Source organism: Equus przewalskii, chromosome 20, assembly GCF_037783145.1.
Source record: "Equus przewalskii isolate Varuska chromosome 20, EquPr2, whole genome shotgun sequence".
In the NCBI taxonomy this organism is placed as follows: domain Eukaryota; kingdom Metazoa; phylum Chordata; class Mammalia; order Perissodactyla; family Equidae; genus Equus; species Equus przewalskii.
Genome location: NC_091850.1, coordinates 13658809 through 13685131, shown reverse-complemented (window position 1 = coordinate 13685131; position 26323 = coordinate 13658809). Strand labels below are relative to the sequence as shown.

Genomic DNA, 26323 nt, shown 5'->3' with positions numbered 1-26323 from the left:
GACAGGTTATTAGGTGATGATGATGATAATGATGATGATTATGATAACTATTCCATTATGGTGCCTACATTTTTAGCTCCCAGGCTTAGCCTTTGTTTTATCTTTTTTAATATGTCATGTTTCCTTTCAACTGCATCACGTCATTCCATGTCTCAGACCCACAACCTATAATTGCTTCTTTGCTCATTTTCTTTGGCTTTTCTCCTTCCAGTCCCTTTCTGATCTCCACTGCAAGGCCCATTTTCCTCAAATCCAGCCTCCACCTTTCACTCCAAGCCAGTCACTGACAACCTGGCATCCCCTGCCTCATCACAGCCACATTCCTGTGTGACCTGCAGACTGGCAACATGTGACCCTAATCCCCAACTCCAAGCCCATCTTCAGCTCTCTTTACACCTGGGCTGTTCCTGAAAGGCTAGTATTCCGCCCATCCTTATGCTATAGCAGACGGTCCCATTTCCCTCTCTTTACTTACACTGAATGCTCTGCCTGGAAAAAATACCTTCCTTCTTCTACTGCAACTACTTCAAGCTGGTCTTCCAAAGTCAAATTTAAGTCATTCAGAGTGCATCTCAAGACAAAATAATCCAGCCTTTCTCCAAACTCTAACTATTCTACACTCCCCCCTTTACTGAATAAATACTTATTAAGCTCCTACTATATGCTAGGTGCTGTCTTGGACACTGGGGACAGAGCTGTGAACAGACCAAAGGTTTTTCACCTGGAGCTTATATTCCACAACTAAGTCAGGCAATATACAGCACATCACGTGGATAGCACAACAGAGAAAAAGAAGGATTGGGGTAGAGGTTCTCTGATGAGATGACAGGGAAAGTCTCTCTGATGAGATGACATACACTCAGAGATCTGAAGAAAGGGAGAGAGCAGTCATGTGGCTATCTGGTGGGGTAGAGGAGGGGAAGTCAGCCAGGGGTACGCCAGGAGCAAAGGCCCTGAGGCAGGTGCACGTTTCCTGCACTCCTGAAGAGCAAGATGTGTCACACGTCATTTAAACCCAAATTATGCTTTACCGTGGTTCACATCCATATTGGACTTGCTGGCTCTTTTTATACGCATTCATCAGTCTATTTTATTCTTTGATGAACTTCAAACTAAATGAGTTCTTTCTTTTTATGACAAATATTCTTTATCCTGAAATGAAATACCTAAATACTCTTCCTAATACACATTTCACTAAATACTTAAATACATACTAAACAATCCACATCTAGAAACTTTAAAAAAGCTCAGTATAATGGCTTTTCAGGGACATAAAGGAGAAATACAGTAATTTATACTAAACATTGCAAAATATAAATGGTTGTACACAACTACATTAAAAAAATAATGAAGCAGTCAAAAGCTTAGATCTTACTATTGCTTACTAGCTGTGTGACCTTGCAAAAGTTATTTAAACATTCCGTGCCTCAGTTTACTCCTCTGGAAAATGAGAATAATAATAATAGCATTTACCTTACAGGTTGTGGTGGGTTTTAATTAGTACACACAAGTAAAGCATCTAGAACAGTAAGTGCCATGCAAGTGTTCACTCTGATTCCTCTGCTATGGACAATTGCCGTGAACATGACAGCAACACAGAAATGGATACAGGAGTGCTGTGTTAGGAGGATGATGTTTTTCCAAAACGGTGAATGACTCTCAGGAAGGTTTTAAATGTAACAAAGTGCGATCCTCCCTCAATACACACTGTGGTTGCCTTACTGAAAAATTTAGTGTGGATTAAAACCATGTAAGAAATATTTTGCGTTTATATGTAAAAAGTAGTTGTGCTCCAGGCTCAGATAATAAGTGAATTTTCTACGACATGAACGGTTATTAGGTCACAGAGCAGTCCTCCCTGGTGAAGGACTATCCCGTGTATCCCAGGACATCTAGCTCCTGGATTGGGGAGCGCCAGGAGCACTCCCCAGTCAGTGTACCCTGAAATTTCCTGAATACTCCCCAGTGGTAAAAGTCACTGTTCTAGTTGCTTCAACTGCCCGGAACTTTGCTTCCTCAGCCAGGGTGGAGGATGCTTGAGGCAACAAAGACGTCTTATTCTTTCTTTATATTTCCCAACACAGTAGTTAGTGAACCACAAGCACAGAAAGATTCAACTGTAAATCCCTAACCTGCTGCCGGAAGGGAGATGATAATAATAACAATGATGATAATAATAATAATGATAATAGTGTCAAGTAAAAAGTACCAAGGAAGGTTTCCATATTTCTGGGGAATAAGAAGTCTTTTTTCTTAAGCTCTGAGCCAAATTAAAATTCATTTCATTTTTCCCATAATAAAAGACAGACTAGAAGCTGGTAGTAGCAGCCTGCAGAAAGAATCTAGACAACCCAGAAGAGAAATTTGGATGGGGCCAGAGAGATAGAATTCTTATAGTCAGATTTGCCTTCTGACAATTTTAATAAGAAAACTGTAATATGTTACAGTATTTATTAAGCACTTATTATGCACCAAGAGCTTTATATATCTTATCTCTAATCTTTGCATATCCTGGTTAAGAAAGATATTATCCCCATTTCAAGGTGAAAAGACAGACACTTAAATATTCAATAACTTGCCCTGTACGTGACAGGGCTGAGATGCAAGGCCAGGTGTCTTTCAGTCTTTGCTGCTCTTTATGGACTATGAATAGCTCATATAATCAGGCTCATGCAAACTCTGTGATAAACGGTATGAATTTAGGAGTGGACTCATTTATCCTTAATCCTTTCGCTGACTCCACAGTATCTTGAATAAAGAACCACTGTCAGCATGACTGTCGTCTCCAGATCTCTGGACAGGGTGGGTCCTACTAACTAGTGTAGGCAGGAAGCTGGTGTGGAGACCTGGGAGTGAGACCTACTTATGTGCGGGACGGCTACGGGAACAAGACACAGATGCCCTCACACACGGGCAGAACTCAGACTTCCCCACTGGTAATCTGCTGTTCTCAAACACCCAAATGATTGTATGTACGAATGTGTGTATGGGTGTACTGAAATAGAAAAAAATATGTAATTTCCTTCAGCATCTAGTTCTCTTTTTCTGTCTTTCCCTAATAATACTCCTCAGAATCTCTAGACGCCACTCTTCGCTTATTCTTCATTTTCTCAGGACTTAACCAACACCCCAAGCAATCAACAATCTGTCTGGACTGTTTGAGGATATTTCAGGATATTTAAAATTCTGCTGATGGAGTCGAGTGCTTGATATATTAACACATGCTGGCATTACTGACTTTGCAACAGAGGTCAAGAGAGATGAGACACAATTTTGAATAGGGCAAAACAAACACAAACCAAATTATGAGAACCTGAGGCTCAGAAGGTCAAGTGTCTTGCCCAAGGTCACGGAGCCCAGGAGCAGAAGTGGGATCTGCACCCAGGCTCCCTGGCTTCAGAGTACTCTAAATTGCCAAAAAAGTATTTCAGGAATTAACCTATATTTAGCCTAGAGTCTATAAACAATATCTCTCTTAACCTAGTAAGTTCTAAGCTGTACATTATATATGCTTGAAATATTTAAGAACTATTTTTTAAATTAAGGGTATTAACTCTTAGATTTTTCCAACCTAAGGGATTTTCCTGGCAATAGCGTTGTTTTTGGTAGGACTCACACCTTTTGAAAATATTCTATTCTAGCATCAGTCTATATTTATTTTACACCTTTCTACTCAGGATCAAAGTTCTAGGAATTGTTATTGATCAAGCAGCAAATCTGTAGAAAGTGGGCTTTCACGTACCCAACACTGTTCAGCTTAATATACACAAATCTAATTGCTAAACGCCCCCCGAAAAATTCTGAGGCACGGTTAAACTGCAGATATTAAATAACAGACCTACAGCATACCAGTGTCTCTAAAATCACTGTGTTTCATTGCTTTCAAATGCCTCAAAAATAGTTTTAGAGGCAGATAGTAATCTAGAATTAATTTATAACCTGTATTTTAAATAACAGAATTTTAAATCTATTTTTATATTATAAAAACTACACTTTCTTTGATGAATGCTAATAGAACAAAAACAACCTTAACTCCAGCACATCCACTAAATCTGTTTGTGCTTACTGCCCTCTAGTGACAATGGACCCAAACGCCATTTAAGGAACAGCTGTTCCTCAAGAGTCATCACGTGTCAGAAAACAAAACAGTTTACAAATATTATGGAGGCTTGAGATTAAGAGGAACTCCAGGTCGACTTTTCAAAACTGAATAATCATCTGAAAAAGCTAAGAATCATTCTCTAATAAACCTGGTGTGAAAATTTTCACCAAAAAAACGTTTTATGTAAAATAGGAAACACCTTGGGGCTGGCCTGGTGGCGCAGTGGTTAAGTAAGTTCACACATTCCGCTTCGGCGGCCGGGGTTCGCCAGTTCGGATCCTGGGTGCGGATATGGCACCGCCTGGCAAGCCACGATGTGGGAGGCGTCCCATGTATAAAGTAGAGGAAGATGGGCATGGATGTTAGCTCAGGGCCAGTCTTCCTCAGCAAAAAGAGGAGGATTGGCTAATCTTCCTCAAAAAAAAAAAATTAAAATAGGAAACACCTGTAACATTACTGAGCAAAGAAATTCCAATATATCAAAAACTTTATTTCTTCTGAGAGGTTCCTTGAGGCTGAAATAATATGAGACTGATCTGATGCCACCTGTATTAAAATTTCTCTTCTACGTGAGCTAGCTCATTAAATGTTAGCACAGTATTCTATAGTTGGTAATACAGCTTAAACCATACACAGTAGACACACAGTTTACTGTGTTCATAACTGATTAGCAAATCTAGCTGAAACCCCCACCACCACCACCACCATCATCATATCTACCAAGGACTTTGTTTTGCTGAAGAATAATTAAGGCAATGAATGGGTGCACAAATCTCATATAAATGAGGCCTCCACAAAAATAATCTTGCATAGAAAGGGGACTTTCTACTTACAGACCAAATTAGGACCCCAATTCACTTAAATTGTCCTAAGTTAATACCATTTCCCAGGTTTATGATGGCCATTATAATCACCATAAAATACTTACTAAGACTCCCTCTGTACTTCGTGGTATGCTTTGAGAAAACAATTTAAACAGAGAGCACCTGTCTTCTAAGGCAATAATAAAAAATGCAAATAGCCACACTTTCAGAAAGACATATTTAATCTTTTAAGTACACCACTTTTATATGTAGATCTTAAGTAATTTTAGGTCATAAAATTTGGGCTATAATTCAAAGGAGAAAGGATATTCCTTTCAACAAACAGTGTTTAAACAATTGGATATTCATTCACAAAACAATGAACTTCAAAACCTTGACCTTGCACCATATACGAATATGTACTCAAAATGGATCATGGAACTAAATGTAAAACCTAAAACAAAACTTCTCCAAGAAAATATAGGAGAGAATATTGGTGATCTTGGATTAGGCAAAGATTACTTGGAACAGAAAAAGCATGAAGCATGAAAGAAAAGAATGACAGACTAGACTTTATCAAAACTTCTCTTTGAAAGAAACTGATAAGAAAATGGAACAACAAGCCATAGACTGGGAAGAAGATATGTGCAAAACACGTATCTGACAAAGACCGGTATCCAGAATTTATGAAAAATTCTTACAACTAAAAAAGGTCAATAAGCACATCAAAACATGTGCAACATCATGAGTCATTAAGGAAATAGAATGGCTAAAATGAAAAATACTAATACAAAATGCTGGCCAGGATGCAGAGCCGTGGAACTCTCATACATTGCTGGTGGGGATGCAAAATGGTACAGCAACTTTGGAAAACAGTCTGGCACTTTCTTATGAAGTTAACAAATACCCTGACTATATGATCCAACAATCTCACTCCTAGTTATTTACGCAAGAGAAAGGAAAACATACATCTATCCAAAGACCTATATGCAAATGTTTATAGCAATTCTATTCAGAACAGCTGAAACGTGGAAAAAGCCCAGATGTCAATCAACTGATGAATGGATAAACAAATTGTGGTACATCCAAAAAATGAAATACTAGAAAGCAATAAAAAGAAACAAATTACTAATATACGCAACACGTTATTAGTGGGTGAATCTCAAAAGCACTATGCAAAGTGAAAGAAGCCACTAACAAAAGGCTACATATATATACTGTATGATTTCATCCATTTGACATTCTAGAAAGGCAAAACCATAGGGACAACCAGATCACCGGGCTGCCAGGGGCTGGGAGTAGGGAGAGGGGAATGACTACAAGGGAGCAAGAGCAAATCTTCTGGGTGACGGAAATATTCTATATTTAGATTATGGTGGTAGTTATCCGATTGTATACACTTGTCAAAATGCATTCAACTATATCTAAAGAGAGTACATCTTACCATATGTAAATTATGCCTCAAAATCTGACTTCGAAAAAATGACAGTTATGTTATCGAATTATTTGAATTCCAAATTTGCTTAGCTTTGCCTAAAAAGAAATGAAAAACAAAAATCTCAAGCATAGTTGAGATTTCTCGTAAAATAACATTTTGAGTCTTTCAAAGAGCTCCACCACCGTATCGCAGGCATACAGGCATATATTTGTCTAAAGTCCATATTAGCTTTGAATACAACAGACAGTAAATTCCTAGCTATGCAAAGCCTTTAGGCAATATAATAACAGCTGAAGTATTCTTGTAAGTACTAATATCATTTTTATTTTAATCCTTTGGGATGAAAAATTCCCTAAAATATTTTAGATATTTTCCTGCTTTCTCAAACAAATCAAACCAATCTTAATTTAATTATTTAATGGTGATCCTGGGCCACTATTATTCACTTATCACTGAACAGTTAACAAATATTTCTTGTATGTTCATTCTAAGCAAAGCACTGTGGCAGCTGCTAGAGATAGATAAATCCAGTAAAGTGAGTAGAGCTGCTTGCAGAAAACTGAATAGTCCCAACTGCTGTATTCTTTTTGAATCCCCCAGTCATTCTTTCATAGCTTTTATCTTTTTTCTGAGTCCTGTGTTATCAGCCTGCTCTCCTTATGGTCAGTATAAGTCTGCTTCCTTAAAGTCAGTATAGGGTCTTTCCTTCTTTCTATTATGATGAGCTTTTGTCTAAGGTAGCATTTCTCAGAAGGCGTTGTAAAGAACAGTAGTCCCATGTGATAATTCTCAAAGAAGACATCCAATGTCAAATAAAATTGTGACACAGTGCTAACTTTCTTAGAAATTGTGTACATGAGCATATTAAAGGCTCTGCCAGGAATACGTATTGTATGTATTATGATCCATAACCCTGTCCTGTTTTGTTTAACCTAGCATTTCTCAAACTTATTCTACTGCCTAATTCTTTGCTCCCTTCACATTTATTAACAAGTAAAAACAAACAAAAATACTAGGGTTTCATTGAAAATTTTTGAGGAAAGCAATGGGCTTTAAAGATCAGCTAAGAAATTATTTAGAATGGTTATTAACATATTCACTCAACAAATATTTATTAAACAGCTGCTATGCGCCAGCATGAGGGATACAGTAATGAACAAGACAGAAGAGCTCCCTGCTCATGTAAACTGGATTCTTGGGGCCAAAAGACAAAAGATGAGCAGACAAAACATGAGTGACAAACATGCTGACTGAAAGGAAAGGGGAAAACATGATACGGTGATGGTGAACTATTAAACAGTCAGCAAAAGCTGCACTGAGAAGGTAACAGCTGAGATGAGACCCTAATGACTGGAAAGAGCCAACCAGAAATTTGGAGAAGAGCATCCTGGGCAAGGGCTGAAGGAAGACAGCTGGCCTGAGGGAGGATAGGTAAAGAGAATGAGATTAGAGGGAGGTCAAAGCAAGGTCACGTGGGTCCTCGTAAGCCTTCCAGTGGGTGTGGGATACCACTGGAAGGTTTTGAGCAGGGAGAGACATGCTGTGATTCACATTTTAAAAGGCTGTCTCTGTGGAAGACGGCTGGTAGAGGGGCAAGAGCAGGCAGGAGAGGAGAGGAGGCACTTGAGGAATTGCTGATAAGACTTGAACGCTGGAAGTGAAGAGATGAGAAGAATGAACTTCTAGACTTCTGACTTGAAGAGATGTTTGTGCCACTTGCTGAGATGGAGAAGACTGGGGGAGGTACAGAGTTGGAGGAGGATAAGTGAGGAGAAAGGGGAGTCCTCTGAATTAAGTGCAAGAAAATTTAAATACATGAAGTTTGTTTGTTTGTTTGTTTGTTTTTACTGTGGAGAGCCATTTCCCCTCAGGCTCTTCAGTGCTCTGGATATGGATAAGGAAAGCTGCCGGTTGAGTTTTGAGTATGCAGTTACTTTCAAATACTCCAATGACATTACATTAGGATAGGCCACTTTCATCAGAATCTTTTAAGATGTTTTTAGAAGAGACCAATAAAAGGGACATCAACAGATAATCTAGTTTTCTAAATCCTCTCTTCACAGCAAATTAGTAATGTGAAAGCCTAAAGCAAGGTCACACAGCATAACCAAAATTAGTCTCTAGCACTCACAGCTGGCAATATTTTTATTAAAGTACTATGTCTTATTTGAACATTTTAGGAATGAAGACTTTACTAAAGGCAATCATAAACACAATTAAAAATGGTGCAGTGAGATTTCTGTTTGTTTGCAACAATGAGAGAATAGTAGCACATAAGAATTATGAGGAGTGAGATGGTCTTATAGCATAGTTTCTCTAGCTGGCTTCACCTGAGTTCAAATCTTGGCTCTGCCTCTTACGAGCACTATAATATACAGTAAGTTATCTGAGGTCTCTGGGTTGTGTGGAGAGGGTCAGAATTTATGAAGATAATCTAGCACAGCGTATTTAGCAGATGTCAGGAGCTCAATAATTTTTTTATATTGTGACCAGAAACACTGAAACCTGTCATAAGGAAAACAATCTGACTAAAACAGCTGCAATAAGATTCCTGCAATAATATCTACCCAATAGTTTATGCAATAAATGGTTTGTCTCCAAACTATCAGAATCACTGATACCAGCTGAAATGCTTACGGAGATATCAAACAAATAGGGATAATTTTCTCAGAATGGACTGACCTGACAATGTAAAGACATCCCGACAGTTTTCAAGATCAAATTCCAATCTCCAAAAGAAAATGTAGGTACAACCCTAGGGGTGACTTGGCACCAAGGAGATCAAGCCCCGTACCAATGAGCCTAAGATGATAATCCTTTTAATCAGCAAATATGTAATTAGCACCAACTATGCGTTAGCCACTGTTCCACGTACTAAGGAGAAGTCAGTCAGCCATCATCTGCTTTGAAGGAGCTTACATATTAGTGTGTGGGAGACAGAAGGTACACAAGCAAGTGCAGCAGCCAGCCCAACTTCCTTTGAACAAGGCTTCCTGTGCTGCGGAGGCTGGACAATTACAAAGTCCGTATCCTAGAAGCCCTTGAGCTGGGGGTCAGAGGTGATTTCATTTTTTCCAATCAGATGAATCCCTGCTCCCTGCCACAAATTAAACAGCTGTCAGTCTAACTGCTGTTACTTTGCAGATAATCTGCCTCTTCTCTCTGGCTGTGTTGAGATCTACTTGTCTCTGTGATTTCTCTAGGAAATAGCTGGATGTGGGTTTCTTTTTAGAACTTTTCCTGCTTGGAATTCACTGGACTTCTAGATTATTTCTTCTTCCTCATTCTCTCTATTTTCTTCTTCTGGAATTCAAATTAGACGCATGTTGCCATTTTGCTGGAAAAGGAAGACTTGCCATATTTTAAGTGTATAGTGTTATTCATAAAATACAGGTAAGGTTAGATAACTGTCATTAATACCAACTATTTTTATTCAAAATATTGCTTTTAAACAATTTTTTAAATTAAATGTGATTGTTCTCATATCTTGAAACTAAATTGCTAGCAATAAAATATTAGAAAAAACAACTCAATTTTTCTAATCGCTCATAAAGATGCCCCTATATGTTTCTTCTAATAAAGGACTCAGACCTGAAAATATAGTTTAAAAATTCCTTAACTCACTTTTCTTCACACCTCAATAAAAATTGGTGTTAACCACCTTGGCATTTATTATGCTGGGATACCCGTCTATATTTAGATCCTTAAGATGGGAAAACAAAAATTTTTGATTCTGGGAACAAAGATGACAGGAAAAAAACAAAATAATTCAAACTAAAACAAACAACTCTGCTTTACTTGACCTTTCAAATGTGAATCTAACAGCCTGTGAGGTGGCAGGTCAATCACACATGTTAGGTGGAATGGGATCATCGAACATACCACAATTCTTATATTCTGTGAAATATGTCCTAGTTGGAAAGCTCCTCTAAAGACATCCAGTCCAACCTTCTACCCAGACAGTCCTAATCATCATTAGCTTACATAGAGCTAATACCATTCTTCAAAAGCTCTTTATTAACCCCTTAAAATTGATTTGACTCTGGACACAAAGGAAAACAAAATATGGCTCAGGGATTTTACTATGGAAGTTGCAACAAACAGAAATGTAGTTAATATCCTTCACCCGTTACATTAACAAAAAGCCACTCCAGGTCTTACAGTGATCAACAGCTAACATGAGCATTTATAGCTCGGGCTGTCACTTTCCCCAACAGCTAGAGTAGCAAGCATGTGAATTAGAACATATGAGCTCTCATTTGGGGTACAGTGAGAAAACACAGCAATCAGACGGTTTTAATACAGCTCCCACAATACCAGTTCTAATAATTCACAAAACTTCTCTTTTCCTAAAACCACAAGTAGTATTTATTGTCCTCTATGTGTCAAGGATAGTGCTGAGTAGTTTCCTGGAATTACTACATTTATTTTTACTTATATTATTTCTAATAATAACCCTATGAGGACTACGATTATTCCCCTGTTACAGATGAGCCCTCAGGTCTTAACCATCCACTCTGTGCAGGTAACTCCCAGGTAAGGTCCTGTCCTTTCACCAGAAATGCAGTCCTGACAACAGAAGGCCTACAGCGCATTTCTATTTAGATATGTAGTCTTGCCTCAATTTCATGGCTCAAAATGTAACTGCCATACCTTCCACCTCCCCCCCATCCCCCAAATTAACTTCTCTTCCTTGTTTTTGAACCATCATCCTTTCTATTACTTGGGTTTAGAGTTTCATACTTTCTTCTGGCTTCCGCTCCCCAAAGTCTTATGCATCCTGTCACCTTTCCTGGGCAATCTTTCTCCTACTCAGTCCCTTCTTTTCATTCCCATCCCATTTCAGCCCCTCATCACTTATATGTCTAATTCCCCAACAGACACTTCTTGCTTTCAGTATTTCCCCTCAACATGATCCATCCTGCATACTACCACCAGATTTATCTTTCTAAAATCATTTTGTTGCTATTTTCCTTGTAATATTTTCCCATGATAAAATGCAAGGGTTCTTCAGGACGTAGAGGATAATGAGCAAATGACTTCCTCTGGCATTTAAGGTACTCTGCAGTGTGGCTCCAATCACATTTCTCACACCTGCCTCTGTTCCTGTAATCAGATTATCTGTTCCAGACAGGCTCACTCATCCACAACACCCACTACTCACCCACTCCCACTCCCACAACACAAAAGAAAGGTAAACCCCCAAAAGTGTCCCATCCCACCCTGCCTCGTCTAGCCCGGGAACACCATCTCCTCCCTTGTTAGCAATCTATATGAATCCTCGATGTTCAAGATCCAGCAAAGGAGCACTTTTTCTAGGATGCTTCCCAATCACTCTGGTCCTCAGTGTCGAACACACTCTGAACTCCTCTACAGGACCAGAACACCAAGAGTTGTTCTCTCATTCATTACCACACAACAGGCTTGCTCACATGGCTAGCTATATTTTCAGTGTGTATGCCTATATCCTTTTACATCTATCTATCTATATACATATCTATCTATGTGTTTGAAAACAAATACAGATATATAAAAGGCTCATTTTTGTCTATAAAAACCTTTGGAGCAGATATACATCCTACAGTAATGAGGCAAAAACAAAAATCCTGAGTGAAAGCCTAAATATTGGACTCTGGTTATTTGAAGTACAAAACACCACCACCACCACCAGCACCTAATGATTTACTTCTCACATGAAAACGGTATGTGGTCTAGAGAATAGGTAAGGACCAAATACAAATAATAAAGACACACCAAAATGAAAATTCCATTCAAAAGTGACGATGTCAATAAAGACTGAAATCAGGCTCTTGTCTGGCAACAAACAATTTTTATTCGCCACAAGATAAAAGTTTTGACAAAAATAACACAGGACTGTTTTGTTCTGAGTCACTCTAACTTTCCTGTGCCTGGTGACCTCATCAGTAAAATGAAGGAGGTGAACAGGTCGATCTCACAAATCTCCTTCACCTCTAAGGGCTTCTGGAATTTAAAAAAACTCAAAAAACTTGTATTAAGCATACCAGTTTCATTTCTCTGCAGAGTGACTGACAGCAAGTGGAAAATGGAAGGGATCAACTCATTTTCAACTCTTACAGCAACTCCACTGCTGGGAGTTTCTTCTCCCTCTGGCCATGGTGACTGTCATGACTAAGACCTCACCATGGGCTGGAACTAGGTTCAAGGTCATTTCATCCACTCCTGGTTTCTCAGCTAGACTGCCATTTTAAATCTGTACAATGATTAAAGGGTCTATTTTTGGTTCTTGTTTCTACCTTCCCCAAAAAGAGAGACCCAGTAACCTGATACTGATTGATTTTTGACACTTTGTTAATAATCACAATCTCTACATTTCACAGAATCAGAAAAATCACTTGGGGGGCCTGAGAGGTCATTCAGGGCAAGGGAAAAGCAAAGTATACCAATTTTTAGACAAAGTAGATTGAAGATTTACATGAGACCCTCCCAACTCTAATAAGTTTCTTTCATGGCTGCCTTCATACATATTCTTTCAGAGTAATCATAATCAAGCAGTCAGTGAGAATGTAAATAAAAATATGCTATCATAGAGTGCTAGGTAACCGAGCTAAAACTAAAGTAAACAAATTCAGTGAGCCATCACATATGCAAGCTAGTGAGGTCCCATAAATCACCAAGACTGGGTATCAGGATTTCAAAGGCACACTCGGTGAGCACTTTCGTCCAGGCCTGTTGATTCAAGCTGCAGTTGCATTGGGTTACCTATATGGCAGCATATAAAGTTCATCTTTTAAGTTTAAAAATAGTTCCAATTCCATCCCTACTAAAGATAGGCCGGAGTACCCATTACGTGTGTGCACACCACACTACGCCCTTGACATAAGTGTTCATTTAATTCTCACAACAGTCCTGTGAGAGAGATTTTGTTAGTCCTGATTTACAGAGAAAACAGAGGCTCAGAGAGGTTGAAGCAATTTAATTATCCAGAGTCACAACTCTAGTGTGGCGTAGATTTATATCCGGAAGAGGAATTGCTAAGCTCACTGGAATTTAGGAGATTTAAAGCAGAATCAAGATACAAGTTCACATTTGTCATCTATTATTCTGCTCCACTTTTCTCTTTTGGCATCTAATAATGACGATATACTACAGTGAATTCAGCTATACTTATTTTGACACAATCTCTCTTCACCCTGTTCCAGCTTGTACCTTGCTGTCCCACGTCCTCATTCCCAGGCAACAGGTTCCTCAGAAGATGTCCCAGCAGTTGGATGTGACAACCCTCCCATGCTGCCACTGGGCCATGACTCAAGGAGGCAACAGGTGAAGGAGGTGACGCCAGCTACTGGTGCTAAAAAAGACTCGTGCCTCATGAATTACACTCTGCCCATAAGTCTCCCCTCTCCAGTCAGCTCTCTCCCCACCCCCACCCCCACAGCTGACTGCCCTCCCTTAAACATTCACACCCTCATGCTGACCCATCTGGGATTTCTTTTTTTCTTCAAGGCTGTCCCAAAGGGTCATTCCAGCCAGATTTCACCATCTGAACCCTGAGGTGAACAGGGGGCAGGAACACGAACTGGTCAGCCTGCCTCCAGCCAAGGACAGCCCTGATCCTAAGTCAGCCCAGGCAGACATCCCTTTCTTTCCCACCCCTCCCCTTCCCCATCTCACTGCCTAATATGTTTTCTCTCTCCCTTTCCCTCCTTCAATCTTCATTCCTCACTTTATCCACAAGTCCATCTTCCCTCCCCATTTTGCCCCCACTAAAAACACAGGCCTCCAAGGCGACCCCATAGTAATAGGCCATTTTAAGAACCCCGACACTGCTTACACATCCCCTGAGTTTATCCTATACCTTGTCTCTGTGCTGCCCTAGAAATCAAGCTTCATCCCATCCAATTCTACCCCCTCCTCCAAATCCCCTGCCAGCTCAGAATCTCAGATCTGCTTTAGTCACCTGGTCTTCTCACCCTACTGACCCCATTACCCTTCAATTTATACCTGTGCCCTGTTAACTACCTGCTTACTAGGGTGACTCCCAACTTAGCACACTGTCTCACCATCATAGCCTTCTGAGGAGCCAGGAGCTGGGTAGGTCTGTTCTGCTCCCATCCCGGCACGACACAGAACAAGGCAGGCAGAATAATCTGCACTATGGGATTCCGCTCCACGAATTTTACTTTGCTGAAGTTATTTTCAGTATTTTGGAATCTAGAGCTCATTAAATAAATTTTAAAAAGATTATTAGGACACATTTTCAAAACGCATCCTGAAAACAAACACTTGTTTTTCTATTTCGCCATCCTCCCCCCAGATGCTACGTTCAGAAAATCAACTATCTTTATATCTATTAAGAAGCATATGGATCTTGGACAAGTTTAAATAAGCCTCAGTTTTTCATCTTTACAAGTGGGACAAATTTTTTGGCATGTAGTGTATTGTTTCTAGGACTAAGTTAGAAATTAAGGTTTGAGGGATGAGGAAACACCAGGATCACGCCTTACATTAGAAATAAGGTACATGCTGTTGTTTCCTGACCAGCTATGGTCAAAAACTGCTCATATGTATGAAATGGAGGACAGCAAAATGTTCAAAAATAGGGTTAAGGGACAATAAATAATTTCACCACTGAATTCTACTTTTGCGAGAACAAATTCCTCTTACATAGGGACTGACTATTCAGTCTGTAATGATGCAAGTCTTTGGTCTCTTCTACTATGAACCTTTATATCATTTTACTGCTCACTAACACTATATAGAAAAATGAAGATTTAGGCCCAAACAGTATCTTCTAGGAGAAAGTAAACTAATCTTTCCCAACGTATATTAAATAAACGAGAATATTTCTAGTAAAATATTCCTATGACTTCTTTTTACCCTTATAGAGATCTAAGAGATCATACTGAGAATATAAGATTAAGAAAACAAAAAACAGAAAATCAAAATTTATACCAAAGACAATGTTAATTAGTGTCATTCTTATAAGAGCATATTGTTGAACCTGACTTGAAATATCCAAAATAAAAAATACAAGAGGATCAGTGCTTACTAAAACCCAGAAAGGAGAGGGAAGCAAACATCCACTGAACACCCAACCTATGAAAGGCTTTGAGCAAAGCTCTCGAAAAAGAAAAGAAGAAAAAAGATTCAAGACTTCAGTTCTCTTAGCTCTATCCTAATTTTTGAATTCTTTTAATGGAATTATAGCTTTTTTCATCTTTTACAGTCTTTAACCTCTTTTGTGAAATAAGGCTTCCTTGCAAATAATGAAATGACACCTCTATGTATTTAAAGCACCCATGAAAGCATTTCTCTCTTTTAAAAACTGTTAAAGCCCTTCCAAATTTGAAATTGATCCTCAATTCTCGAGACAAAGCCCATTATTGTTAAAGTTGTAGTTCACCACTTTTCTGAAGCTAAAAAAAACTAGGAAATATAAAATAGAATCTTTCTTAGTCAAAGAACCTTCTCCTTTTCTAAAATTTGAACTTGATGTAAAGGCATAAACAACAGAAAGTCACCTTACTAAGAAATGCTCTTTTCTTTGTAATTCTGTATAATTTATAATTCTTTACATAGACACAAAATTTGATTTTTTATGACTCTTTTTTTTAAAAATATTTTCCCACTGTCATGAAATGTCTGGTTTTTCTCCCTAAAGGGTTTGGATTGGAATGATCAGGTAGAATTAAAAGGAGAATAACAAAAAGAAAACACTTTGATATGTTGTCTCAAAATATTTTGCAGAGTGTTATTTAAGATGTCTTTATCGATAATCAGGTCTACAACAAAACCAAGCAACCAAAACGCAGCTATGCCAACATTGGAAGGCAGCTGAAAATCAGCCAGTTATTTTCTGAAATGAAGAAGACAGATATCAGCCTGCACTTACTCCATGATGGCAGCCTCATCTCTGCTGGTTGCTATGGACACATCCCTGTCAGCCTGTGCTTTCTACTCTCCAGACCTGTTTATGACAGGCCGAGGTGTTTCCTATTATGGTGCCCATGTCTGCACAGCACACTGCTTGCCAGTAAAAAAAGCCGAAGGCCACCAGTGTAGGGATTACAGTGCAGCAGACCAGAATGGTGACGGGAACCCAAGCATGCCCTGGTAAAACTACGCAGAATACTCCCTAACACACAAAAGCCAACAAACACACTTTTCTTCCCCGGCTAGCAGGAGAAGTGGTCAGATAAGTCATTTTTAGTTGGAACAAACCTATAACCAGGATGTTACTGCTAAAATGGGTACAGAGAAAGGAGAACAGTTTACAGCCATCAATATGGCCTATGTGGTTTTTCTCTGTGTACTATACGCTGTTAATTTAAAAGAGATGAGACTACTCTGAGCATAACCTATGCTACAATTTCTGATGAGTGTCTATAAGCGGAACTGAGATTCTTAAGTGGGAAATGATCAGGATTCTTGTCAACGAAAGAAAAACACCTTCTTGCAAGGCATCAACTGTAATGCACAGACCCTAAGTCTACGGATCCAAGGCGAGAAATGGCATTTACCTTAACCAGCATCATGCATACGTACTGATTTATACGACCAACTATAAAATGATATATTGACACTCACTGGGTTTGGGCTAGAACTGATGTAGAAGGCCTCATCAATACTCCTAGTGGCTGGGTAGAAAATCACTGTTTATGTGTCTGAACAGTTATCGAATCTACATGCTTACCAGAAATGTGGCTTGTAGTCCATTAACACACTCAAAGAAAAAAGGAAAAGTCTCTCTCTCCCCCAGCTCATGAACACAAGCTGAGATAAAGGCTACAGAGATGATGCAAAATGATGCAGAGACCCTCTAGAAAGTGAGCTACATAAGAAGTCAGGAGATTTCTAACGACCTAGGTGGACCTGGGCAAGGTTTGGGCCTCAATTTCCAACTTAAACTAGATGAGTCAGACAAATGATCACTTCTGTCTCTTTTAGTTTGAACATAAAGACTTGAGTCTGAGAAGGATAATGGATAACAGTAACAAAGATGTTTTGAAATACTGATCATGCTAAATACTACCAAAACTACCAAAGAACTAAGATGTAGGCAGGCACAGATTATATTTTCATTTTATTAATTTGTATTAATGTCACTCAAATGACACTAGACAGAAAACTTAGAATAAATTTCTTCAATTCTTTGACCAAATGGTCAGTAATTCCCTTTAAAAGGATCTGACAAACAGTAAAATTGAAGCTGTGACCCATAACGGAAGAAATTTTATCTTCTAGCACTCAGGGCTTAGAAGAGTAAAATTAACCTTAGTCCCTGAGACTGATCAGTAGTGATTCATAGAGCACTGAGAGCAGAAACATTTAAAGCTGCATTTCAAGAATCACCACAATACCATTCATATAATTCACCCAATATTACTGAGCACCTACTCAACAGTTTTGTGTCCGACGTAACGAGGGCTAGAAAAGGAGTAAGGCTGATGACCTAATGTACAATGTGATAAGAATAAAACAAAGAAACAAATATTACATTAAGAATTAAGAGAACTACAAAGAAAGTCCTGCGGAAGGTCAAAGGAGAAAGACGTTACACCCAATTAAGGGAGGCTGCAATGAGAGACATGGGGGAAGACAAGACAGAAAAGGCTTCACAGAGGAGGTGGCATTCCAGATAGGCCTTCAAGGATGGTTAAGATTGAATAAACTTTTTATTTTAGAAAAGTTTTAGATTTACAGAACAATTGTGAAAAGTATAGAGAGTTCCCATATTCCCAATTCCCATTTTCCCCTATTATTAACATGCTACGTTAGTATGACCATTTGTCACAACTATTGAACCAATACCAATACATCGTTATTAACTAAAGTCCACACTTTATTCAGATTTGCTTAGCTTTCACTTAATGTTCTTTTTCTGTTCCAGGATCCCATCCAGGATGCCACCTGACATTTAGTCGTCATGTCTCCTCAGGCTCTTCTTGGCTGTGACAGTTTCTCAGATTTTCCTTGTTTCTGATAACCTTGACAGTTTTGAGGAGTATCTTGTTAGGTATTTTGTAGAACGTCCCTCAACTAAGACTTATCTGATACTTTTCTCATGATTAGAGTGGGGTTATATGCTTTTGGCAGGAAGACCACAGATGTAAAGTACCATTTTCATCAGATCCTATCAAGGCAACCTACGTCCCACTGCTGCTGTTAACTTGGATCCCCTGGCAGAGGAAGTGTGTGTGCATCAGGTTTGTCCACTAGAGGGGTACTCTGTTATGTTCTTCCACACCGCGCTTTTTAGAAGGAAGTCAATATGCACAGCCCACACTTAAGGAGTGGAGAGTTACGCTCTGCCTCCTTGAGGGTGGAGTATCTACATAAATTATTTTGGAATTCTTCTGCACAGATTTGTCTATTCTCCCCATGTAATTATTTATTCAATAAATTATTTCTACCAATATGAACTCATGGATATTTATAGTTTATACTTTAGGTTATATCCCAATACTCGTTTATTTTCTTGATCAAACAGTTCCAGCTTTGGTAATTGGGAGCTCTTTCAGTTTGCTCCTGTGTTCCTTTGTGATGTTCCCATCAATGTTTGAGGACTTCCTTACTTTCTGGTACTACAACATGGTCCAGCCTCATTTCCTGTCCCAGTTCTAGAATCAGCTATTTCTCCAAGGAATCCTGGTTCCTTTGGTTGGAGAATGGTATTAGAAACCAAGATGAGGGTGCCAGAGGTGTTCATTGCTACTGGGGTGTCATTGCTTTAGGCCCTCTCAGCTGACAGAGCAAGCAAATATTTGTGTATATACTAGATAGTTAAGATGGTGAGAGATGTAATGGGATGCTATGTGCTTAATACACGTTTCTTAATTTTAAATTATATTAAGAGATTCTGTGCCTAGGTTATTTTCAGTCTCATGCACAGAATTAACAGGTTTCATTTATGAAAAAAACTGGCTAGACTATTCTCTACTGCTTTATGTATTTCTGCTACAAATAGCTCAAAGAGTTTTAGATATTCTGACAAAAGCTCAGGGCAGTTTGATGGGCTATACTATAAAATCACACAGAGAAACAAAAGGTAAACTCCTTGAAAAGTCACTGATGGGAAGAAGAGCAAGTGAAACCGTCCAACAGTCAGTCCTATTTGGTTAGCATCGATGTCATCAGGCCACCATTCCCTCTGAAAAGCTCACTGGAAGCACAGGTTTCAGGATGGCAAATACCTTTCTCCAACCCTCACCCCACAAAATGAGAAAAGAAACATGATATTCCCTAATAGACGGAAATAAAGGACTTCACCTTACTGAGCACGCACTGTGTTCCTGACTCTGTCTAGACAATTCCCATCTTTTAATTCATCAAATCACAGCAACTATTCAACAGACGAGGAAACTGAGGCCCAGAAGGTAAGTCGTTTAATTTACACCCAGTAAAAGGCAGAGAGAGTGAATCCAAACCAGGTAGTCTGGCTCCAGGAGAGACCTCTAAATCCACAGACCATTCTGCCTGAAGAACGAATGTCTAATGAACGGAAGATTTCTGCTGATGAAATCTGGCATTTTCTCCTCTAGTGGGGAGATCCCATTAATGGCAGAGAAGGAAAACCACAGGTTGTTTAAAACAAACATCTTTCTAACCAAAAATGACTCCAAAAATTGTTCTTGATGCCGATTTAGACTAGTATATCCACAAGCATGCCCAGTGTCTGTGAGTTCTAAGCAAAATGCTTTAAGGTGGCATGGATGGACATTTTCTCATTTTGTTATGTATTAGATGAGGCACTCAGGTGGGTATTGACATTTAAAATAGAAATGCTTTAAATAAAAATATTCAATATATAACAATTATGAATGTAAACAGGAAGTCTGAGCAACACTAATTTAGATTGTTATTAGTTACAGAATAGAAAGCTCACGTTTTTCTTCTAAGAAATATTATGGTCTTACATTGCGAGGAGTATATGACACATGGTTTTTCTTAATCTCTCTTTTCCAATATATGGTAGACAAAGAAGAAATTACACATCATGTATTGAGCACCCAGTATGTGTTACGCACCAAACTGAGCTTTCTATACATTATATCTAATGCTCCCAACAACCTTTCAATTTTATTTTCCTCTTTATTATCCCCATTTATAAATGAAAAATTTGAAATTCTGAGAAGTGAGGCATATTGCCCAAAATATTAGATAAGAAGAAGAGCTGGAATTTGAAGCCAACTGACAAAAAACATCGATGTTCTTTCCACCCTACAAAGCTGCCATAAGTATCACTGGTGTACATGCCAGGCCAGGGAGCAAACTTCACTCATCCTCATCACACACAAAGTACAGCAAAACAACAGCAAAAAGCCCAGAACACTAAACAATAATAATGAAGAAAAATATTTCATTAAAGAGATGTAGAAAGTGTAATAAGCCTATCATCACTGCAGTCGTTAATCCAATTTAATTTCCTAATGAACACAGCAGAATTGTTGGTTGTTTAAGCAAACACTAAGGCTCACCCCTCGATCCCTGTGACAGGGAATAAAAGAAAATGTCTTTTAAAGCTAGTGTGAATATTAAAATAAAGGACTACCCATCTCTCTATTTCCCAGAAAGATCTCAGACTAAGAGTGCCAGCTAAATCATCATAACAAATAGCCAGGTACAGCACCACGGCCCTGGCAGAGCTATGCCCTCACAAATCAACCTCAGCTATTTGCATTTTAAAGGGTCAGTTCTTTCTGAAAAAGAGAAAATCTGATTCTACATATTTTATGGACAGATCAATTGAAAACCATGACATTATCAGCATTTCACATCTGCCACATATGTGTATCTTTAGTAATAGCTACAATCTTTGTGACTATCATAGAAGTCTTCTTAAATTGAACAAAAGCATTATCCATCATTCTTGCTATCTGGGGAAAAAAAAGTTTGTTCAATCTCTCCATAACATTGGGAAAAGTACTATTTTATCTTGACCAAGCCTTTTGTTTTGAAATTTAACAAGAAGGACATAGTTCATAAAGCTCTGAGACAGAAGTCACTGCTATCCCATACGTGAATCAAAATGTAATAACTGAAAGGAATTTCTCTGGTAATGACTAATTTATTGAATCACAAAAATTAGAAGTTTTGATAATTAAATGTTACGGATATTTAAGTTACTGCCACTAAATACTGATATGGGAACTGAGTTGATGACAATAGAGACAAATTAAGATTTGCTTTAATCGTACTATTTTATTAAGTTAAAATCAAGGGCTTTACTATTCAATGAAATATAAAAATGTCTGTTAAAAGTGTTTCTCTCTTTTTATTATTACTTAAAATAAAAGCAAAGAAAGCATTTTTTTCTAATAGTGATCATAAAAACAAGCATTCCCAATCCTTCATTTTAACTTTAAGGCTCTATATGTCAACTACATAAATCTTTACAAATCTACTTTCATTAAGCGGATGAAAAAGCAGAGAGCAAACTCAAAACATCAATAAGTTGAGTTTCTATAGTTACAGGAGACATTTTCTTTTAAAATTTAAAGTGTTCCTTTAGGCATGTTGGTTAACTCTTTACAATTCTCTTATGACTATATGTCAATAATTTTTAATATTTTCATGTAGAAAACGATTGTTAATTGCTATTTGCTCTCCATAAAATTAAAATTCCTTTTCCACCTAACTTCAGCTTCTTTCTTAGCAAAAGTTAAATATTTATTTCTGTTCTGAAAGTTATCATATACTCAGTAATGCTGAAATATCTTAAGATTTAGCCACTTTTATGAACACTCTATGTTCATTCCAATACCCTTCTTGCCCAGAAGAAAATGTGTAAACAGTCACAAAAAGCTCTAGTATATGTTCTGTATGCACTGACAGCCAAAAAGCAGCAGGGGGAGCAGACAGCGAGAACACCCAGACAAAGCACCCCAGAGAAGCAACTCAATTTATGATAGAGAGGTTTTTCAAAACCAAACAGACAAATTCATAAAGAAGTCATGACTACAACGGCAAAGCTGGAATAGGTACTTCTGGAATGAACTTAAGAAAAACCTTAAGTCTCTTCAAAGCATGCTTGAATCCTAACTTTCAGACAGACTTTAGCTCGAAGCACGCTAGTTTCCAGCAACACCAAAATGGTGTTGGGAATTTTGGAACTGCCCCAAAATTACGGAGAAGAAACAAAATACATTTTTATAGTGGTATATTTTGGGGGGAAGTCAAAATGATTTCATTTTCTCCTTCAAGATCACAGCACTTTCTATTGAAGGCCTGGTAAAATGTGCATTATTAAGTTGTAAGAGGATAAAGATGCAGGGTTCCACAGCATAATCTTTGAAAGCCCTGAGGCTTAGACTTCTGGCCTGCCCTCCTCATGTCCTCACCTTACTTTCCATAAGGGAAGGGTAACCAACAACACCGTGAAATTATTCTGCCTTAAAAATAGTCTAAAAAGGCATTTTAGCTTTGCAAAATCTGTACAAAAGGATGGAAATATGTCCACCAATCTCACATTATATTTAATATTTCCTAAAGATTAATGAGTACTGTGTTTTCAGTTTTAGAGTAAAACAGAAAAAGCGTTTAGCTCGTCTGTCTGAAATTCTGGAACTGGAATTTAAGAAAAGATTGAACTTCTAATTAGAACTTCAAAATGTTTATGTTTATATTATACCAAAAAAGTGTAAATATAATTTTTTTATAATATAGAAATGTGCATTAAGATAGCTGTTTAAGAATTATATTATAAAGATCCATGAAACTGAAAATGTTAAGCATAAAATACAACTGAATGGTAAAAAAACATAGTCAAGTAGACAACCAATGAAGTTTGACTTAAAACCTCACATAATAATACCAATTACAAGGGGATAAGTGCCTACTATTGTCAGGAACTATTCATTAGCTAGCCGTTTTATATATATTCTTTCCAACTCTTCCACTGACCTTTCAAAATAGATATTATTGTGCTCATCTTATGCTAAGGAAACTGAAGCTAAAAATTTTTAAGTCACTTCTCTAATGTAACTCAGCTAATAAGGAACAAAACCATGATTCAACTTTTAGGTCTGCCTGTTCCCAAAGCTTTGAGACCTCACCAAAACCTCCCCCAACTTGAGCAATGAGGTTCCAAAGGAAATCTGTACAAATCTCAGGCAGATTAATGTGCTTATGAGGGTAAATGCTGTAGATTTAACCACTCGAATTAAACGCCATCTGGAGTCTCTTACCCTACGTGGTACAAGCATTCTACCTGTGTTACAGCCAGGGTTGGCCTTGGCCAAGATGTCTCTCATTTCCCTGTCTGGACACCATCAGAAGCATTATGCACATGACAATACCCATCAGGAAATGGAGCTGGTTGCTGCTAAAGCATCATTTAAAAGCTGCTAATAGTTGAGATTCCTTTTAGTAAGATTTTTAAAAACAGAGGAAGAATCTATTACCCCAGTTTGTTAAATGAGTTTGAGGAATCAACTTCTTTCTTCCTAATAATCAAATCTATCTCCATAATCAATACTTTCTCTATATAATCCCTTCAAAATCCTGATCTTCTACCAGTATTTTTGTGTTATTTTAATCTATTACAGTAATTCTTTTTTTAAAAAAAAAAAAGCCTCAAGAGAGAAAACAGAAAAATGGCACGACTTTTCAAAGGCAAAAAGAGAATAACCTGGAAACACTGGTTGTTTCAAACAAGTACATGTAAAAAGAACGGATGGTAGTAAAGCTAGTAGCCTTAAAAGCACTGTTTCAGACTTATTCATTCATAGCCAAGACGTATCAACCTAGTGGACATGTGAGGCAAGCTGTCACATTTCCAGTTCAGACTCAGGTTTAGCATCACTCATGGGGACTTCGGATCAGCTGCTCCAACTCAGTTTACAGCTCATATGGATGTGACTTATTCGTGCCCTTGTCACCAAGCAGAAGGGTAACTTTACAACCTTTACCAAGAGCTTTTTTTCCTTCTAAGCTAATCCTCTTCATCTATAAAAAGTCACAGGAGCTTAGCACTCATTTAGAAATGAACGGGTTGAAAAAGAGAAATAAATGGTTGAGACATTAAAAGTTTAAGCAACAGCTTCAGCAGAGTTAAAATTTTTTAATGTTAAAAATAAGTGTCGGGTCAATAATCTTTCGACCACAAGACATAAACACAGCTAGAATGACTACATTTTGAAAAAGTCTTTTCTCACTTAACCCCGCCTTCATCTCAACCAAATTAACCTTCTTCCCATACTAAACCTGTAAATTAACTCAAAATCTACTCTGGGGGCCTGTTTCACAATAAAGGTTAAAAAAAAAAAAAATCCCCGTCTTATTTGGTGCCTTTAAACGAAAGGAATCATTTTGACCAATTATTGTGACCTAAAGTTTTATTTTTTTTATCTTAAAGTATAAATGAATTACTTGACAGTTGAAATCATTTACAATACATTATTAGATTTCATGTTAATTTTTAAATTCAAACACAGGTCTCATCATTAAAAGCATGGATTTGAGGGCAAAGCAGCTGTAACCGGTCAGGTTCATTTCGCTGAAAAAGTACTGTCAAATCAACTTGAAAACATAAACAAATGCTTGCACATTTCTTTAGGTGCCTTCAGGTTCGGCTCTTCTTTTTACTACACAAAATTAACCAGACAAGAGAATTAAGAGCTCAGGCCCAGTGCAGAATGGTCCCATTCAGCATGTAGGACACTGGAGACACTCGGCGTACGCCTACTGTTATTATAGATCAAATTATGAAAGAACAATTTATATTTTACAGAATTAATCAATCGACTAAGAATCTGTAGCCAGATGAGAACAATGGCACCCAATGCCACAGCAGGTAGTAAGAGAGCAATAAGTGGTCATTTTGATGAGGCCCAAATAACAACAAAAAACCCCCAGATTTGATCACCAGTGTGCAAATGGGAGATCAGTGTGCTTATGGGTAGGTTAGTGCCTGCAGACAGTGACTTTGGGGAGTCTCTTTTATTTTGTTTATTTCTGAAGCTAACTTTTCACCTAAAAACAATGCTATCTATATAAGCACTGTCAACAGATAAGACAATCAGGTCACTGATACGCTATGGTATTTTTAAAAACTGCATGAGAAAAAAACAGGTGGGACAAAAACTACGGTAGGCTAAAAAAAAAAGCATCACTTGAAAGATACTGGCACACAGATAAACAGTAAAATGGTATAGCCTTCCTGACCTTCCAAATAGGTGGTCAAAAATATGGAAATATCTTCAAAAGGCAAGTGTTACTAATCGCCACACAAAGTTATCAGTCCTTACCGGCTGCATCCCTCAGCCATCTGCATCCAACATGCACAGACCTCCCTTCCTAACCCCTCAGCCAAACAGTCATTCAAAACATACATAATCCCAACTATTTCCTTACATAACTAAAGACAAAAAAACCCCAGGAATTTCAAAAAAATACAGCAAAAATGACAACACTCCACCTTGCTTTAAGGCCGTGTCAGGCTGAAGGCTACTTCTCAGCTCCCAAAAGTCCTTTAGCCATCAAGACCAGCACTTTGGCATATATGGCACAAATGCCCCACTGAAGCATCACTGTAACTCAATGACCTCAGAAAACTGGACTTTCTCTCTCGGATTCATGAAAACAAAGGTAATGATCAGAATGCACCTTCCAACTTTGCTGATGTTTCCTGTGGACACTTATGGCCGAGGGAACATATTAAGGCTCAGTTTTTACAGGGTACCCTGACACCTAGATAAATGAGGGTTACAGGGTCCAAGCTCAGTGAACTCTTCTGAGTTTCAGTGCAGTAGGTGGTGACATCTAAGAGACTGCACTGACCTCTAGCAACTCTTATCTCCAACTGGGAATCCAAAGAATACCCTTAAATATGCAACGGCAATGGACCAGACTGGGTTTCTGCTGCAAGGGCAAAGTGTCACTTAGGAATCCCGCCCCCCTCCCCCCAAAAACCCACTCACGGTGTCCTGGGGGTACTGCAATCAAACTACGTCAAAGTTGCTTTTGCAAATTGTTTAATCTATCTGGGTGAATGGAAGA

General features: G+C 38.2%; 1 protein-coding gene across 27 annotated transcripts in view; it reads right to left on the bottom strand.

The window, feature by feature from the left end:
* Window positions 1–26323, bottom strand: part of PDE4D (phosphodiesterase 4D) — a 1369870-nt gene that overhangs the window by 27448 nt on the left and 1316099 nt on the right. The gene's annotated exons all lie outside the window — the stretch shown is intronic.